An 18,140-nucleotide genomic window follows, 5' to 3' on the forward strand; every position below is an offset into this window, starting at 1 on the left:
TTCATCCTTCCAACCTTCCATCCAACCATTATCCACCCAGCCAGCCAGCCAACCATCCACTCATCCATCCAGCCAACCATCCATCCATCCATCCATCCATCCATCCATCCATCCATCCATCCATCCATCCATCCATTCATCCATCCATCCAACAAGCTAAGCACCCACCACATGCCCAGTGCTGGGCTTAAGCACTGGGAGTAAAACAACATAAATGTCCCTGCTAGACACAGCGCCTCTGTTCAGTGGGAGCTCAGTAATGCTTATTGAAGAAAATGTGACAAACGATAACATGCCGGGACACATGTCCACATCCTCATGCTGTGGCTAATGAAGAGCTGGGAAAGGGGGGCTTTGGAAGCTTGGGGTGGTCTTTTGTCCTGCCAGCATGGATTCCCTGAGGACACCTGGCCCTTGGTGGACCCACAGGAAGGAGAAGGCTGCCTCTCTGGCCAGGATAAATTCTGCCAAACAACCAAGCTAGCTGTAGGGTGCTTCCCTGGACCCCATCCTGTCCAGCTGACAGCGCTGGGGGAGGCTGGCCTGTAGGATAATGGATTCTATCCCAACCATGCTGGTGACAGAGCAGAGGCAGAGATTTCTGAAAAGCACGTGCGAGGGCTGAAAAGAGATGGGCAGAATGCCAGGGGTGGGTGAGACAAAGGAGCGTCCTCATGACGGGGTGTCCTCTGGGGGAATGAGTACCGTCGCTGGCAGTGATTAGCCAACCTCCACGAGCAGGGGAGAGGGAGCCTGGGCCTGTGAACCTGTGGAGAGCCCAGGGACATGGCCTGCAGAGCCAGGGGGACACTTGGGTCTCCCTAAGAAGCTTGCTGCCCACATGGGTCAGCATGGGGGTGTGCACGTCCCTGGCCATGTGGACATGTGCGAGGGTCAGTGGAAGGCCAGCGTGTGTGAGTGCTGTGGCTCTGGATGCAGAAGTGAAGGTCTGGGCACGTCATCTCTGCCACAGTGACTTGTGGAGAGCGTCTCAGGAGGCCGTGGGCTGCGGCTGGGAGCTTGAACGCCAGCCGTGTGATCTGCTGCCTTGGTCTCCACCTCTGAGAAGCAGACTAACAGTCGCGCCGACCTGCGGAGCCGCCATCAGGGTGGAATGAAGTCGCTTACTCGGGCCGAGCACGGGTCCTGCATGGCCCCCAGGTGTGCCATGCAGCTTTGTGGCAGCGCCTGCCTCAGATGCTTCCAGGCTGCAGACACCCATGGGGTCCTGTGCCTCCAGCACACCTGCACCCCAGGTGTGAAGAAATTCAGCCCAGGGGGACACGAGGGGAGGAGCTGATGAGTGGGGGACTCCCTGGGCCAACACCTGGAGTTCACCTGGAGTTGTCTTGGCACTGTGGAGTCGTTTTGCAGCCTGCACCGTGTTGAGTGAGGTGTCAGGGTCTATCCTCGTCCCCCTGCACGGATAGCATCTGCTTTTCTCTGGTTGCTCCAGGATTTCTGTCTTCGTTCTTTGGCAGTGTGACTGTCGTGCCTGGGAGTTCCCTTTGTGTTCATCTTGTTGGAGTTTGCAGAGCTTCTCAACCCATCAGCCCCCTTCTCCTGCAGCTTTGGGGAAGGTTTTAGCCATTATCTGTTCAAATGAGTTTTCTGTCCAGTTCTTCCTCTCTCCTCCTCCTGGGATCCCCAAATATGGGTCAGACTGTGTCGTCCTGTGCCCCAGAGTGAGACTGCTCATTTCTTGACCCTCTCTGCCCCTCAGTAGGTAATTTCTGTCAACCTGTCTCCAGGTTTAGGAAACCCGTCTTCCGTGTTCTGTGTGGAGTTCCTACTGTGGGAACTTTCAATCTCAGTTTTACGATTTTCAGTTCCAGACGATTCCACCTGGTTACGTCTTGTAGTTTACATTCTGCTCTCCAGATTCCCTGTTTGGTTAGTCATTAAGACTCTGTTTTCCTCGAGTTCACTTAACATATTGATAAAAGTTGCTTTAAGGCCTTGCTAAGCCAACATCTGGTCTATCTTGTTGCAGTTTCTGTTGTCTGATTTTTTTCTCTACTTTAGATTATACGTTTTGGGGAAGATGGTTTTTCGTTGAATCCTAGATTGTGGACACTGCACAGCAGAGACTCTGAATCCGTCCTCCTCCTCCCAAGGGGGCCGGTTCTTGTTTTGGCAGGAGAGTCCACCCTTGGCTGACCTTGAGCTTTCCCCAGGCTCGGGTCTGTGCAGTGCTGCTGAGAGGAGTGTGACGTCTCGGCTGGAGGCCAGGCCTGTCCAGGAGGTGTCCCTATGGCCTCCTGCTCCTGTGGCAGGGCCAGAAGGCGTCCTCGAAGGCGTCTCTGCTCCAGCCACATACAGCTGCCACCTGGGACATCAGATGCTCCACAGCCTCACCCTTGATTAAAGTGGGGTCTCCACGTGGACCTCTGGGCCCCTGTCAGCACAGCTTCCTATTTCTCCCTGCCTCTGTGTGTCCGTGTCTCTCCATGTCTCCACGGGCCTGTGTCTCTGTATCTCTGTGTGTGGAGACACCATGTTCACTTGAATGTCAGCTTGGACAAGCCCTGCAGACCCCAGACATCCTGCTTGGCCAGAGGTCACCACGGACTCTTCCCAGTGCAGATGCCCCAGGAGAAGGAGGCAAGTCCTGGCCTCGGGAGTCCAGGCAGCGACCCAGCGTTGAGCCCCTTACAGCAAAGCCTTTGTGGGAGGCAGATGTGGACCCCAGTCATGCTGCAGAGCAAATCGCACAGGGATGGGCGTGATGTTCTACGGAAAACCACACAAGGGGACTCCAACTCGACCGCGTCATCAGTGTCAGACAAAGTGGCCGAGGTGGAGAGCCAGGCCCCAGACTGTCAGTGAGGTGCTGTTAGAACTCTCTGTGTGTGTGTGTGTGTGTGTGTGTGCATATGTGAGTGTGCAGTGTGTGTGTGTGTGAGTGTGTGTGTGTTGGTCAGTGTGAGAATGTATGTGTAGGGGGTGAGTGTGTTTGCATGTGTGTGTGAGTATGTGTGTGGTGAGTGTGTGTGTGGGTGAGTGTATATGTGCGTGTGTATGAATGTGTGTGTCAGTGCGTGTGAGTGTGTGTGGGGTGAGTGTGAGTTGAGTGTGTATGTGCGTGTGTATGAGTGTGTGTGTGAGTGCATGTGAGTGTGTGTGGGATGAGTGTGTGTGTGTTTAGTGAGTATGTGCATGTGTGCGAGTGTGCGTGTGAGTGTGCATGTGTGAGTGTAAGTGTGTGTGGTGCATGTGAGTGTGTGCATGTGTGTGAGTGTGAGTGTATGTGTGTTTGTGTGTGTATGAGTGTGTGTGAGTGTGTGTGTGTGTGCATATGTATGAGAGAGAGAGTGTATGCATGTGTGTGTGTGTGTGAAGTTTTTGCTTACTGTCTCTGCTATGGGTCGTTCCAATGGTAGGAACATCTGTCTTCATCTACCACTCTATCCCCAGAGCCTGGCACATAGTAGGCACACACAGAATATTTGCTGACTAGGTGAATGAACTTGGGCTTTCCCAACTGTAAGGCCTGTATTACTGCAGCCATGGCCCATGGATGAGTGTGGGTCCAGTGGACCTAGCTCATGGCTTTGGGTGGGTGAGAGAGAGTCATTGCAAATGCATCTGGGAGACTTTTTAAAAATTAATTTAATTTTGTTTTTTACACGAATGGAACTTTTCGTTTCTCTGGTTGTACATGATGTAGAGTCACATCGTTTGTGTAGGGTAATAATGTCCATCTCATTCCACCACCTTCCCCCATATACACACCCCCCTCCTCTCCCCTCCCTCCCTTCTGCTCAATCCAAAGTTCTCCATTTTTCCCTTGGCAAACCCACCCACCAGCATTATGATTCAACATCCACTTATCAGAGGAAATATTTGCTCTTTGGTTTTTTGGGGATTGGATTACTTTGTTCAGCATGATATTCTCCAGCTCTGTCCATCTACCTGTGAATGCCATAATTTCGTTCTTCTCTAAGGCTAAGTAATAATCCATTGTGTATATACACCACAATTTCTTTATCCATTCATTTATTGACGGGCATCTAAATTGTTTCCACAGTTTAGCTATTGTGAATTGAGCTGCTATAAACATTAATGTGGCTGCTGGGTCAAATGGTGGTTCCATTCCAAGTTTTCTAAGGAATCTCCATACTGCTTTCCAAAGTGGTTGCATCATTTTGCAATCCCACCAGCAGTGAATCAGTGTACTTTTTCCCCCACGTCCTCACCAGCACTAACTGTTGCTTGAATTCTTGATAATTGCCATTCTGAATAGAGTAAGATGAAATCTGAGAGTCGTTTTGATTTGCATTTCTCTAATTGCTAGATATGTTGAATATTTTTTTTCATAAATTTGTTGATTGATTGTGTTTCTTCTTCTATAAAGTACCTGTTCAGTTCTTTAGTCCATTTATTGTTTGTTTGTTTGTTTGTGTGTGTGTGTGTGTGTGTATGTGTGTGTGTTAAGTTTTTTGAGTTCTTTGTGTATGCTGGAGATTAGTGTTCTATCTGATGTGTGTGTGGTAAAAATTTGCTATCTTCACCTCATTGATTCTTTCTTTTGCTGAGAAGAACCTTTTTATAGTTCGAATCCATTCCATTTATTCATCATTGTTTTTATTTCTTACACTTTAGGAGTCTTGTTAAGGAAGTCAGTCCTAATCTGCCACAATGAAGATTTAGGTCTTCTTTTTTTTCTATTAGGCCCAGAGTCTCTGGTTTAATTCCTAGGTTCTTGATCCACTTTGAGTTGAGTTTTGTGCAGGGTGAAAGATAGAGGTTTAATTCCATTTTGCTGCATATGGATTTCCAGTTTGCCTAGCACCATTTGTCGAAGGAGTTAGCTTTTCTCCAATGTATGTTTTTGTCACCTTTGTCTAATATGAGATAATTGTATTTATGTGAGTTTTTCTCTGTGTCCTCTATTCTGTACCATTGGTCTACATGTCTATTTTGGTACTAATATCATGCTGTTTTTGTTACTATAGCTCTGTAGTATACCTTAAGGTCTGATACCCTCCTGCTACATCTTCTTGCTAAGGATTGCTTTGGCTATTCTGGGTCCCTTATTTTTCTATCTGAATTTCATAGAAATTTCTATTTCTATGAGGAATGTCATTGGGATTTTGACTGGCATTGCATTAAATCTGTATAATGTTTTCGGTAGTATGGTCATTTTGACAATATTAATTCTACCTATCCAAGAAAAAGGGAAATCTTTCCATCTTTTAAGATCTTCTTCAATTTCTTTCTTTGGTGTTCTGTAGTTTTCATTGTAGAGGTCTTTCACCTATGTTGTTAGGTTGATTCTCAAATATTTTATTTTGTTTGAGGCTATAGTAAATGGGGTAGTTTTCTTAATTTCTCTTACAGAAGATTCATCACTGAAATACAGAAAATGCTTTGATGTCTTAAAGACTTTCTATTTTATTGGAGTATAAGTACTCAAAGTAGTTTCTAATTATCTTTCTTATTTCAATAGTATCCATCATGATATTTCCTTTTTCATCACAAATTTTAGTAGTTTGAGCTTTCTCTCTCCTTCTTTTTCATTAATATGGCTAAGGGTTTATCAATTTTATTTATTTTTTCAAAGAAACAACTTTTTATTTTGTCAATTTTTAGTTGTTTCTTTTGTTTCAGTTTAATTGATTTCAGCCCTGATTTTAATTATTTCCTGTCTTCTGCTACTTTTGGTGTTGATTTATTCTTTTTCTAGGGCTTTGAGATACAATGTTAGGTTATTTATTTATTGGCTTTTTATTCTTTTAAGGAATGAACTCCATGCAATGAACTTTCCTCTTAGTTCTGCTTTCCTAGTGTCCCAGGGATTTTGATATGTTGTATCAGTGTTCTCATTTACCTCTAATAATTTTTAATCTCCACTCTGATGTCTTCTGCTATCCATTGTTCATGCAATAGCATGTTATTTAGTTTCCAGGTGTTGGAGTACCTTCTATTTTTTACTTTATCATTGATTTCTAATTTCATTCCATTATGATATGATAGAATTCAGGGTAGTATCTCTATTTTTTTTTTTTGTATTTACTAGGAGTTGCTTTGTGGCATAATATATGGCCGATTTTAGAAAAGGATCCATGTGCTGCTGAGAAGAAAGTATATCATTTGTTGATGGTTGAAATATTATATATATATGTCTGTGAAGTCCAAATTATTGATTGTATTCTTGAGTTCTATAGTTTCTTTGTTCAGCTTTTGTTTGGAGGATCTTGCCAGTGGTGAGAGAGGTATGTTAATGTCACCCAGAATTATTGTGTTGTGGTCAATTTGATTCTTAAACTTGAGAAGAGTTTGTTTGATGAATGTGGATGCTCCATTGTTTGGGGCATATGTATTTATAATTTTAAGGTCTTGTTGATGTATGGTTCCCTTAAGCCATATGAAATGCCCTTCTAACTTTGCTTGAAGTGTACATTATTTGATATGAGGGTGGAAACCCCTGCTTGTTTCCGCAGTCCATGTGAGTGGTATGTTTTCCCCAACCTTTCATCTTCGGTCTTTGGATGTCTTTTCCTATGAGATGAGTCTCTTGGATGCAGCATATTATTGGGTCTTTTTTTAAAAAAATCCAATCTGCCAGTCTATGTCTTTTGATTTATGAGTTTAGGCCATTAACATTCAGGGTTATTATTGGGACATGGTCATTTTGTTTTATTTTTGGTTTTTAGTTTGATTCTGTTTCTCCTTTGATTAGCTTTTCCTTTAGTGTAGGTCCTCTCTTTGCTGATTTTCATTGTTGTTTTTCATTTCCTCTTCATGGAACACTTTGCTGAGGATGTTCTGTAGTGTAGGCTTTCTAGTTGTAAATTTTTTTAACTTTTGTTTATCATGGAAAGTTTTTATTTTTGTCATCAAATTTAAAGCCTAATTTTGCTAGATATAAGATTCTTGGTTGGTAAGCATTTTATTTCAGAGCTTAATATATGTTGTTCCAGGATCTCCTGGCTTTTAGGGTCAGGGTTGAGAAAACTGCTGAGACCTGAATTGATTTTCTCCTATATGTAATATAATACTTTTCTCTTGTAGCCTTTAAAATTCTCTCCTTATTCTGTATGTTAGGCATTTTCATTATAATGTGCCTTGGTGTGGATCTGTTGTGGTTTTGTATATTTAGTGTTTGATAAGCCTCTTGTATTTGATTTTCCAATTCATTCTTCAGGTTTGGAAAATTTTCTGATATTATTTCATTGAAAAGATTGTTCATTCCTTTGGTTTGTATGTCTTCACCTTCCTCTATCCCAATAATTCTTAAATTTAGTCTTTTCATGTTGTCCCATAATTCTGAATGTTCTGCTCATGGTTTCTTACCGTCTTCACTGTTTGGTCAACTTTATTTTCAAGATTTTATTTAGATATTTTATATTCATTGTCTGAGGTTCTGTCTTCAAAGTGATCTAGTCTGTTTGGTGATTCTTTTTATTGTTTTTAATTTGGTTCATTGTTTCCTTCATTTCAAGGATTTCTGTTTAGCTTTTTTTTTCCCCCAGAAGCTCTATCTCCTTATTGAAGTAATCTTTTGCTTTCTGTATTTGCTGATGAAGCTCTTTATCAAAGTGATTTTTGTTGCCTGTGTTTTTGCTTTCTTATATCATTCTTTAGTTAACCAAACATTTTAATTATCGACATCCTGGACTCCTTCTCTGACATTTCTTCTATTGTGCTGGCCATGGGTTCTAATCATGTAGTGTTTTTTCATGTTGTTCGTGTGTCTTCCCTTTTAGCAGTGCAGATTCGAGGTATTGCAGTTTTTACCCTATAAACTTATGGTGTTCCTGCAGGGTTCCAATATCTCTCCTTTAATGGGGAGAACAATATTAACAGATCCCAATGCAAACAGTATGCAGCCTTAAAGCAAATAGCTCCTATTAAGATGTTTACAATTTTGTTGCAATAGACAGAAATGATGTGTTTGATTAATATCTACAAGATAAACAGTAGGTTTGCAAAAGGGTCTACAGTTTCTAATGGTGGACAAAGAGAGAACCGTGGGGTGTAGGATGAGATGTTAAGGAGGTAGAAGGTGAGAATATAGAGGTATTAGATCTTAGGAAGTGTGAATGAGGAATCAAAAGAAGTTGGCTGGTAGCAGGAGAAAAGAGAAAGAGATAAGTGGGAAGAAAATAGAGGAAGAGAGTACAAAAACATACAAACAAAAAATTAATCAGAAAAAGAAAAAATATGTAACAATAAAAGATAAAAGAATATACAATAAAACTGTAATATACTAACCAGACATCTCAGTCCTCAGTAGCCTAATGCCTGCTGAGGACTGGGATGTCTGATGAGTGGGGATGTGAGGGCAGGAGAAGAGAGAGGGGGAAAAAGAAAAAAAAATCTCAGAGGAAAACACAAGGATTGTTTCTGGTGGAGATCAGGATCTTTCCTGCTTCCTTTCTCATGCAGTATGTGGGGTGTCTGTTATTTGCTGGTATCTCCATCCTCAGGGTGGTAAAGTTTATTAGGGTGGGAGGGTTGGTTTTGGGGGCAGAGCTCCTGGAGGTGGACCACTTCCCTTTGGAAGACTGCCCTCCAAGGATTTCCTTTGCAGCCGGCTGGTGTGATGTGGACCTGGTGTTATCTCCTTATATTGCCTGTAAACCCCACAATTTCTGGTCTCTACTTTAGTCTCTAAACTGTATCTCACTCACCCCCTCCCTTTCTACCATCCAATCAGGCACCTCTCTCTCCAGACATCTCATTGGTTGCACTCTAGGGCCTGCCCACCTGTTGTGGACAGCTGTTTCGTCAGGAGACCATCAGGGCCAGGTGTTGCCAGTTACGGGCCGGCTGTGCAGCTGCCAGCACTGTGCCAGGTTAGTGGCTGTCAGAGGGTGGAGTTGGGGGACTATAGGTACCTTCATATTGCTTCTGGGGCCCAGCCGGTGTCCCAAGATGGGAGTTGCCCCAACTAAAGATGGCAGTGGTGGCAGTGGAGGTAACCCAAGATGGCGACGTAGGGGTCCCAAGACGGAGTCAACCGCTTTCAGAGATGGGGCATCGAGAGTAGCCTGTGCGGTGGCGTTGTGTGGTGTATTTGGAGATGCAGTGCTGTGGTGGGCGACTGTCTCCAGACCCTGTCCAGGTGCAGGCCACCACGTGGAGGGGACTATGGCAATGGTCACAGTGTCCCGAGATGGAGGCAGCTGGGGGAGCCCTGCGTGGGTTGATGGGGAGCTGGCGTGTGGCAGTGTCTGTGCGGGTGCAGGCAGGGGTCGCGCCCCGGAAGGCTCTTCATGTGAGGTATTTGCAGCACAGAGCTGGGACTCAGCTGGGTGGCCACTCTGCCCTGGAGCTTGGTCAGGGGAGTCCTGCTTTGGGGATTCTCAGCAGCCTGAGTCACTACAAGGAACTCTCGACTCTGCTCACGATGTTGGGGGGCTGAGGGGAGGCCCCTGCTTTCCCCCTCCCGGCCTCCAGCTCCAAACCTTCCAGAAGACTTTCCAACCTCCTTCTGGCGGAACCTTCCCCTGGGACTCCTGCTCTTTCGCCTCGACCACAAATCTGCGTGGAGGAACAGTGGCTGCAGTTTGATCCTGTTTCTGCCAGTGGGAGGTCCTGGGCAAGGTGCTCACACTCTGAGCCTCAGTTTCCTCAATTGCAGGATGGGGGACATCACAGGACCCACTGAGGGGCCTCTGCCAGCTAAAGGTGGCTAGTGTACCCAATGGCCAGACGGTCCAAGCCCTTTTCTCTCTGAGCTCACCTTGCACTCGCCGGCAACCGTGCCCTGTGTGCCTCAGCAGAGGGCTCTGGTCACAGGACACTCAGGCCCGGCGTTTCCTGTGCCGGGGACTGCCCTCTTTCCCGTAGGGGTGTCATGGGCAGCTGAGGTGAATGGAGAGGGAGCTGGAGTTGGAGGAGACTGTGGCTTGCTTGAGCTCATACAATGATGGTGGCCCCAGGGTTCCAACCACCTCTGATCCCAGACAGAGCCACAGTTACCTGGTTTGGCCAGGTGGCCAGAGTCCACAGCGCAGGGGATTAGCGTGGTCAGGATGGAACCTGGGGGAGGCAGGAGTGAGATGAGGCCAGACAGGAGCTGAAAAGTTAGAAGCCTTCCTGTGCCGGCATCTGTTCCTCCTGAGACACTGACCACCTGGGTCTGCACATGCACCAAGGTGTGGCTGTATCATCACGTGTCCGGCAGCTGGTCCAGCACTCGGCAGCCGGCACCTTCTTAAGGGGTGGACAACAGGGGTAACATGGGGCACTGAGCCAGGAGGAAGAACATACTGCAGCCTGGGGTCAGGCCCCCACAGTGCCACCTGAGGCATGGTGACAGGAGGCTTGAGCATCCTGGAGTCCTCCTGGTTCACGGTGGTGTGGCCTCATGGAAGTTTTTATCAGAAAAGTCTCACTGCTCAAATCAGAGTGTCCCAAACTGGGTCCTGAGCAGACAGTGGGATAAAATCACCTGTCCAGAGAGATCCTGGGTCTCTGAGGTTCCTCAGAAGATCAGAGGGGGCAGGTTCAGATTCCACAACTGGAAGTTGAGAGTGGACAGCGGGTCAGAGCTTGCAGGGATGTGAACACAAGACACTCTGGGAAGCTCCAGAGAGAAATGGCTGGGTTGGCCATTCTGTGCGCTGTGCAGTTCTCTGTTGGCTTGAAGTGAACATCTCTTCAGGAGCCCCTTTGCCCCCTATCTTTGTTGATGAGAAGACAGACGTCTTTTCAGATCTTCTGTCCATCTTAAGGTTTTTTTTTAAACTTATTTTTTAGTTTTGTGAGTTCTTTGTATGTTTTGGATACAAGTCCTTTATCACATGTGTCATTTATAAATATTTTCTCCTAAACTGCGGCTTGTCTTTGATTCTCTTGTCTTTCACTGAGCAGATTTTTAAAAATTTTGAACGAAGTCCAATTTATCAATATTTTTTTCCTTTCATGGGTTATGCTTTTGGTGTCTTATCTGAACACTCACTGCCAAACCCAGCAGGGTCTCTAGGAGTTTCTCCCACATTATCTCCTGGAAATTGTATAATGCTGCATTTCAAACTTATGTCTGAGATCCATTTTGAGTTAGGATTTGTGACGGTTGTGAGGACGGAGTCCAGATTCATTTCCTCTGTATGTGGATTCTGGGTTGTTCCAGCACCATTTGTTGAAAAGACCATCTTTTCTCCTTTGAATCACCTTGATGAAGAGCAGTTGGCTGCCTCTGTGGGAATCTGTTTCTGGTGTCTAACCTGGTCAATGACCTGGGCAGCTATTCTTTTGCCAGTACCACCCTAACTTGATCACCGTAGCCGTCAAGTCTTACAGTTTGCTTTGGGTGGCCATTCCAGGTCTTTTGATTTTCTGTATTAACCCTATTGGCAGTTTGTTGATTTACATGAAATATCTTCCTTATACTTTAAGATTGCAACTATCTGCCAATCAAATTCAGAAGAATTGGTCTCTTCTCACTGTTGGGTCTTTCAACACATGAGCATGGATTTCCTTGATCTCTAGTTCTGCACATCAAAACTGTGCATGTTTTATCTGAATTATACCTAAAAATTTCACTTTTCTGTGCTACTGTAAAAATTCTTCTGATATTCTGTGTTTATGTGGCAAATAATTGTATATCTCTATGGGACCCAATGTGATATTTTGTGTACACAAAAGGGAATGATTCAATGAAGCTAAGTGACCTGTCCTTCACGTTGTTACTTATCACTTTATAAGGAGACACTTCAAATGTACATAGACACCTTATTGTTGCTGTAGTCTCCCTGTCATGCAGTAGATCTCAAAATGTGTTCCTCTTAAGTATCTGAACTTTACAGTTTTGGTCTTCAGAGCTCCATTCCCTCCTTCCCGAGCCCTCAGCCTCTGGTAGTTGATCATTCTGCTCTCTACTTCCATGTTCAACTTTTAAAGATTTTTTTTTTTGGTGCTATCGTAGATAATTATTTTTTAAAGACTCAAATCCCAATTCTTCATTGCTTGTATACAGAAAAACAATTAGGCACATAGTCATGGCCTAGTGGTTAAGGTGACGAGCTAGAAAAGCAATTAACCGTCATACATTTACCTTGTATCATGCAAACTTGATAACATCACCAAATAATTCCACAAGTTTGGGGTCACTATTTGGGAATGTGATCATGTCATTTGAGACTCTATTTTTTCCTTGCCTATCAGCATATCACTATTTCCTTTTCTTGTCTTACTGCACTAGTGAGGACCTCTGATTCGATGCTGAGCAGGCATGGCGAGAGGGGACTTGGACCCTGGTCTCAATCGTGGGGGGAAGCCTGCCATCACCGTTAAGCATGCATCCCATGGGCTTTTGTGAATGTTCTTGAGCAGAGGAAATCTCCTCTATTCCTCGCTGGCTGAGAGTGGGCTCTGGAGTTGGCCAAATGCTTCTCTGCATCAGTAGGTAGGGGTGTACGCCGGTGTCCCTTCTCCCTGTTGTTGAGTTGGTGGTTTTTTGGATGTTTAGCCAGCCTGGAGGTGGAGTTGCTTGGAGTCTTCCTTTAATGTACTTTTGAGGTGCATGGGACCAGGAGGAGGGCTCAGTTCATTTCTGACTTTGACTAAGCTTCTTTTTCTCTCCCTCCCTCTTTTTTTTTTTTTTTTTTCCTGGATTAGCCCGGTTTTAAGTTTATCAGTGTTTTTGATCTTCCCAAAGAATCAGCTTTTTATTTAATTGCCTCTTGCTGTTGCTTTTTGGTTTTTATTTCCATTGGTTTATGCCCTAATTTTTGTTATTTTTTTTCCTGTTTGCTTTAGGCTTAAATTGCTTAAATCCTTTATGTAATTTGCTACAGTGTAATCTTGGGCGAGCAGCTGCAGATCCTTCTTGGCTAACATATCCACATGATGCTGCAAGTTTCTCTCTGAGCGCCACCTTTGCTGAGTCTCACACAATCCATTTTTTGCCCAGTGCAAATATTTTAAAATATTTCTCAATTTATCTTGAGACTTATTATTATTTATATTTAATGTCTTTATATGATCATAATATATAATAATATACAGCAAACATTATAAGTAACATTCATGTATTGTGTATATCTATATTGAATACATTTAAATTAAAATAGTATCTGTGTTTAATATTTTTAGGGTTCTTTGGAAGTTACACTTGGAGGGCTTTCCAGCTATTTATTACTATTGCTTTCTAGTTAAAGTCCATCATAGAATCATACTTTATATAGTTTCTGTTCTTTTCCATTTGTTAAGATGTGTTTTATGGGCAAGGATATGTCTGTGTTGGTGTGAGTCCTGTGTGATCCATAAGAATGTGCCTTTTGCTGTTTTTGGATGAAGGATTCTGTAAATGTTAGATCAAGCTGAGGGAGGAGCTGTCCGGGTCTCTGCGTCCTTCTTGGTTTTCTGCTGCTTGTTGGTCAGTCACTGCTGGGGTGGCCAAGTCTCCAAACGCAATAGTGGATTCATCTGTTTCCTTTGGTTCTGCTTTTGCCTCGTGTTCTGCTGCTCTTCTGCTCACCAAGGGCCACGTGGGGTCCACACAGCTCCTGGACCAACTGGCCCCCTTGTGATGCTACCTTTTATTTCTGGCAGTTTTCTTCCTTCAAGTCCACTGTGTCTCCATTAACCCAGCTGCTCCAGCTTTCTTTGATTCAGGTTGGCGTGGGGTTTGTCTCTCTACCTCTTCAACTTTAACCTGTCAGAGTCTTTGTATCGAAAATGTACTTCTCACAAACAAGGTAGAGTTGGGTCTTGTTTCTTATCCATTTTGACGATCTCTGTCCTTTTTTTATAATTAATTTATTTCATTGTTCGAATTAGTTATACACGACAGCAGAATGCATTTCGATTCATAGAACACTGATGGAGCATAATTTTTCATTTCTCTGGTTGTACACAAAGAAGAGTCACACCTTTCATGTCTTCAAACATGTCTCTAGGGTAATGATGTCTGACAATCTGTGTCTTTTAATTGGTAGAGTTAGTCCATTCACATTTAAAGGAATTATTGTTATATTTCAATTAATATCAACCATGTTTGTAACTGCTTTCTCTTCATTGCCAGAGACTTATTTTTCTGCCTTCTTTGGTTTTAATTGAATATTTCATAAGATTTCATTTTACCTCTTCTCTTAATATATTAATTATATTTCTTTAAAAAATACTTTTAGTGGTTGCCCTTGAATTACAATATACATTTGTAAGTAATCTAAGTTTATCTTAAAATAACACTGTAATGCTTCATGTGTAACGCAGGCATTCCATAGGGACTCTTCTCTCCATCCTTTGTCACATTGCTGTCATTTATCTCACATATCCACATGCTATAATCACTCAATACAATGCTCCTGTTTGTTATTGACTGAATTGTCCCTCCCCGTATGTGTCCTAACTCCCAGTGTGACCATATTTGAGGGTAGGAAATAGAAGGAGGTAATTTGGTTAAATACCATCCTAAGGTCTCTGATCTGGTAGGGCCAATGTCATGGCAAGAAGAAATTCCAGAGTCCCTGTCCTCCTCTCTCCACACATATGTACCAAAGCCAGGCCATGTGAGAATCATCTGTAAGCCCAGGAGGGAGACTTTATGGGAATGAATCACCTTGAACCCTGCTCTTGGACTTCCAGCCTCTAAAACTGTGAGAAAATAAGTTTCTGTTGCTTAAGCCCCATAATGGTTGGTGGTGTTTGTTGTGGCAGAACAGGCTAAGACACTATGAGTACTTCAAGCATGTGATCACCTTAGGGAGAGACTAAGAATAAGAAAAATAAAAGATTTTACTTTCATTTTTCTTTTCTGATGCCTTTCCCCCATCCCTTTTTAAATGTAGATACAACTTTATGGCCTCCATCATTTTCCTTCAGTCTGAGGACCATCTTTCAATCCTTCTTGCAGAACAGGTTTATATTCTTTGATGTTGTGTGACTGGGAAAGTCTAGGTCTCCTTCACTTGGACTGATAATTTAGCTGGGTATGAAATTCTAAGTTGGCTTTTATTTCACTCAACATTTTGAATAATTTGCTCTGTTCTTCCTGTTTGCATGGTTTCTGGTGCGAAGTCACCATAATCCTTATCCTGCTCTCTCTATGCTAAGGTTCTCCCCTCTGACTTCTCTCACAATTCTCTCTCTTTGGTTCTCTGTAACTTGTGATATGTCCAACCAGAGCTTTTTGGTGTTCTCTGAGCTTCCTGAATACATAGTTTGATATGTGTCACTGATTTGGGGAAGTTCTTGGCCATTACTATTCAAATCCTGTCCTCTATTCTCTTTCCTTCCTTCTTTCTTATCACATGTATGTTAGATCTTTTGAAGTTTTTGTATAATTCTTGGGTGGACTTCTCTGTTTTATCATTCATTTTTCTCTTTACCTTTAAGATTGGAAAGTTTCTACTGTTGTTTCTTAAAGCCCACTAGTTCTTTCTGTGGCTGTGTCCAACCTTATGTGGAGATCATCCAAGGCACTCTGCGTTCCTATTAGAGTCTGTTTGCTCACTAGCATTTTCTTTTGAATATTTCTTAGAACTTTATTTCTTTAGCTATAGCATGTTATTTCATGTTGTATACTGTTTACAGTGCTTAATAGATTGATCATAGTGATTTTAAATCTCTTGTCTGATAATTTCAACATCTGTGTCATTCTGAGTCTGTTTCTGATATTTGTTTTGTCTCTTCAGACTGATTTTCCCCTTTTTGATGCTTATAACTTTGTTTTTGAAAGCAAGATATGTTCTATCTGGCAATAGGAATTGTGCTAAATAGCCCTCTAGTGTGAGGATTTAGTTAGGCTCAGAATAGGGCTGTTAGTATGTGCTGTGGCTGCTGGAGCTGGAGGATTTAGATTCCTCTAGTGCCCTTGCTTTTGAACCTCCCAGGTCCCCCTCAGCGAGGTCTAGGTGTGGGGCCGTCCTCTGTGCTCCACTGTGATCACCAACTGGCTGGTGTGGAGGGAAGCTGTGGGGAGCAGGTGTCTCGATCTTCAGATGAGGTCCTGGTCTTTAGCGGTCTGTGTGTCTGACCTGTGATGTTCACCAGTGTCCCCCATTCTTGAGTGAAGGAGCTAAAGTGACAGCAGGCCCTTCTCCAGCAGTCATGAGGCTCCAGCAAGGTCTTCCTGTTAAGAAGGCGCCTTTGCCATGGAGAACGCTTTGGGTTTATTTCATAAGATTTACTCTTTCTCTCCCCATCAGAGCCAGGAGGGGCTCTTTTTCTCCAGTTTTAACAGTGAGAACATGGGAATTCCTGGAGGCAAAGTCCATGAAATTGTGGCATTCCCCCTAAGACAGCAGCCCCCAGGACTCTGACTCTCAGCTAGTGCACACTAGGCCTTTAGCCTTTAATCCATCAAAATCTCCACTAGTAGCTGTGGCTCCACCAGCTTCTGCTCTGGTTCGGACTCTCTGGTCTTTGCAAAGACTCTCCGTGTCTTTGCAAGTCTGGGTGGTGGCTGATATTCCCATATCTCTGATGAGTCCTTGATTTCCAGGTTGCCTGGCGTTTTGTTGTGCTATTGCAAGGAGAGGAGAGAGGGGCTCTAAGCTCTTTGCACAACTATCAAGATTGTGATGTTTTCTCAAGTGTCTGGATCTTCAGATGAGGTCCTGGTCTTTTAGTGGCTGTGTGTCTGGCCTGTCGTGTTCACCAGTGTCCTCGTTCTTGGGGACACTGCGAGTCTGTGACGTTTGCCATCACAGGATGTTTTAAAATGATGTTCTCTGTCTCTTTTTTTTTTTTTTTTAGAGATCACAAAGAAAAATTTCAGAAGGAGGGGACCAGAAGATGTCAGTCATCAGTGGAGCACCCGACCTTTTATTTTGGGGATGGCATTTATTTCATTTGTCATAGAGATCCTGTCCCCAAATAATCAATATTCCTAGTTGAGGAGTAGTGAGGTTGGGTCACCAGCTCAAAGTCACTCCACTGCTGTGACAAGACATGGATTTCTCTATCTCCAATGTCAAGGTCATCTCCACGAGTCTAAGCCACCAACCCCTCTTCTGTTGTCTTTGGTTGGGATGTTGCTGCACTCGTAGAAATGTTAGTCTCCCTAGCTGCTGCTCATATTCATCCTTGAAGATCAGGTCTTAGGACTATCAACACAGCTGTGAAAGAGACCGAGATTCCAAAGACATTGCTCCTGTACCCTAGAGTGGGGTCGGCAAGTTTTCTGTAAAGATACATGGCACATATTGTCCTGGTGGGTCACATGGTCTGTTTCAAGTTACTCCACTGTTTCAGGACAAAAGTATAGACCATATAGAAATAGGTGGGTATCACTGTGTTCCCATCAGTCTACTTATAGACACTAACGATAGAATATCACGTAATTCTCATACGCCATCAAATAGGATTCTTCTTTTGATTTTTCTCTAATCATTAAAATGAATCATTATCGGCTTCTTAGGTCCCCAAGAAGCTTTCCCATCCCTCCCCTAGGCCTCCCAGATGTCAGAATCAGGCTTAGAAAGAGGACCAGTGGCTGGGTTTTGCATTTAACAGGTCAACTCAGGCTTTGAAAGGGAATAAGATAGGATGGTTAATGGGTCCCAATTAAGGCTTTTTTTTTTTTTAAATGTAAAGGCCACTCCCTGAGTTTAACCTGTGGAAATATTCCAAACATTCCAAATGGAAGTGGGGTGGACCCAGATGGAGGTTACAGGAGAGTTAAAATTCAAGGGCATAAAGGACACAGCCAACAGAAGGTCATAGGTCAAACCCATAGTGTTGACACTTTTCAAGACCTGGTTAGCATAGACATGATCCACACCCCTACCCAGGAGCTATGTAATCCCCCAGACTAGTACCTTAAATGGCGGCCTGCTGTCAGGTCCCCTCTCACCCTGAGGGAGTTCTGTCTCTTTTCACTCAAAAAAAAAAAAAAAAAATCCTACTCCTTCCCCTCCTGCCTTCTGTTATTGCCCGTGGATTTCATTCTTCAAATTTGCCAGACAAGAATGCAGGAAGAAGCCGGCAGAGAGCTGCAGGGGCCTGGTGTGATGCTGGAGGGGGCAGCCTGCCCTGGAGAGCTGCCCTACATCACCTGCGGGGAGCAGAGCGGGAGCGGCCTGCGGGCCCTGGCAGGCTGCCCCTGAAATGGGCTTTCTTGGCTGCAGAGTCGGGCAGCTTCCTCAGACCCCAGCTGCCCCAGAAGCAGAGGATCAAAGTTTGCCTCCGTACTCCAACTTCAAAATCACCGAATAGAAAAGTCATGGAGGAGAGCCTCA

This window comes from Ictidomys tridecemlineatus, chromosome 5 (assembly GCF_052094955.1).
Source record: "Ictidomys tridecemlineatus isolate mIctTri1 chromosome 5, mIctTri1.hap1, whole genome shotgun sequence".
Lineage (NCBI taxonomy): Eukaryota > Metazoa > Chordata > Mammalia > Rodentia > Sciuridae > Ictidomys > Ictidomys tridecemlineatus.